General features: G+C 34.6%; 1 pseudogene; it reads right to left on the reverse strand.

The window, feature by feature from the left end:
* Positions 1–356: 356 nt before the first annotated feature.
* LOC119511689 lies at positions 357–1,318 on the reverse strand (annotated as a pseudogene).
* Positions 1,319–2,142: the final 824 nt, after the last annotated feature.

Below are 2,142 nucleotides of genomic sequence, written 5' to 3' on the forward strand. Positions count from 1 at the left end.
CCATTGTCCAAGTCTGCACAGCTGATAAGTAAAGGAATTAGGAAACTCAAACAGTCTTGTTCCAGAATTCTGAGCCTGAAGAAAAAATTGTTTCTGCCTTTTTTGAGGGTACACATGTGTATGTCTGTGTGTGCCTTTGTTTCTGTTTTGACATAATTTTTGGAGTCTATAAAGGCTGACTTCCTCAGGACTCTTTAAATAATATTGACTTTCCAAAATTGGCCTTGGGCTTTGTAGAAAGTATCGAGATCTCTTAATGGAACTTATATTTCAAATTGGATGTAAAATAATTATAATAAAAGCAAGCAGGGAATTCTTAATTTATTTACCTGATTTTCTTTAATAAAGCATTTTTATTATAATTTTCTTAATTGAAGCATCTTTAAGGTTTCATGACCTTTATCCAAGGCTTTCTTTGAGTCTTCTTTCACCTCTTTGTTCCTTAGACTATAGATTAGGGGGTTCAACATGGGGATCACCACAGTATAAAATACAGAAGCCATTTTTTCTGTGTCCAGGGAGTGGTTTGATTTGGGCTGTAGGTACATGAAGATCAGTGTTCCATAGAAAATAGTAACAGCCACCATGTGGGAGCCACAGTTGGAGAAGGCCTTGCTTCGGCCTTGGGTAGAGTGGATCCTGAAGATGGCAGCAATGATAAATATGTAGGAAATGAAGATTATTGAAGAAGAACAGATCATATTAAAGCCAGCAAAGGTGAAGATCAGAATTTCCTTCATATGTGTGTCTGAGCAGGACAGAGCTAAGAAGGGGAGGTCATCACAATAGAAATGATTAATTATGTTGGGCTCACAGTAAGTTAGATGGAAAATGATAATGGTATGGAATAGGGCAACCAGAAAGCTGAATATATATGGAATGGCCACTAATTGAATGCAGACTGTTTTTGACATCAGTACTGAATAAAGCAGAGGATTACAGATAGCTACATAGCAATCATAGGCCATGGAGGCTAAAAGGAAGCACTTGGTGATCATGAAGGTGAGAAAACAGCCCAGTTGTGCTGCACAAGCATGGAAAGGAATCATGTTGCTTTCCACAACAAAATTCACCATCATTTTTGGCGTAATGGTAGAGGAATAACAAAGGTCAACAAAGGCCAAATGGCTGAGGAAATAATACATGGGCATGTGGAGTCGACAGTCAATCTTGATCAAGGTAATCAATCCAATGTTCCCCAGCACTGTGACCAGATAGATAACTAAAAATACACAAAGCATGGGGCCTGAAGCTCTGACCAGTCTGTGATTCCCTTGAGAATGAATTCTGTGACATAAGTGACATTAACTTCAGCCATTTCTTCCAGGGGGTTTTGCTGCAGTTGAAGAATAAAAACAAGACATCTCATGGTGCATGTCAATTGAAGAGAGGTGATTACCAGTGTCTTGTTACTTTGAATCATGTCATCATGTGGGGAAAAATGGACCTTACCTTTCTAATTACAAGCCATTCTTTTTCCAGGGAAAACAGTCTTTTATTTTTAATATCATCTTCTTAAGAATTATTTTGCTTTGTAATTTTCAAAAATAAGGAAGGATATTCATTAAAAATTGAATATCATCTGAATGAAACAAAGTGAGAAAACCACCACTAAAATGTCACTGTCTTTGCTGCTGCTGTCTTTTCTATCTATATATTATATGGCAGCACAAAAAAATATGTAACTCATAAATGGAATCATATTTCTATTCCCCAATTTTCCCCTTGGGTGTATTTCACACATCCTTAAAATATTAAAATAAAATAATTATATATGTGCCATGAAAATCACTTTACTATATCCCCTCTTCCATTTATACAGAATTTATGCTATAGAAGCCAAAAGAAAATTGATCAAAGATGTGCGAAAGTATCTAATTTTATTTATATAGGAATTAAAGAGTATTTTCTCCCAAGTTGAAGTTTATCATATTTTTGTGTTTATAGACAAAAATGATAACAAATCAAGTAGTTTATCAAATAGCTTATAATTCTAAACTTCATGTAGATAAACATCTTATCTCACAAACTTTATCAATGTATTTCTAGGATATAAAGTTAACCAACATTCACAATACTAGATTTTACTTTTATGACATATCTTAAAGAACTATTTAGCTTTAAACAATGTCTTATTGAAAG

The sequence above is a fragment of the Choloepus didactylus genome, chromosome 16, assembly GCF_015220235.1.
Source record: "Choloepus didactylus isolate mChoDid1 chromosome 16, mChoDid1.pri, whole genome shotgun sequence".
Taxonomy (NCBI): domain Eukaryota; kingdom Metazoa; phylum Chordata; class Mammalia; order Pilosa; family Megalonychidae; genus Choloepus; species Choloepus didactylus.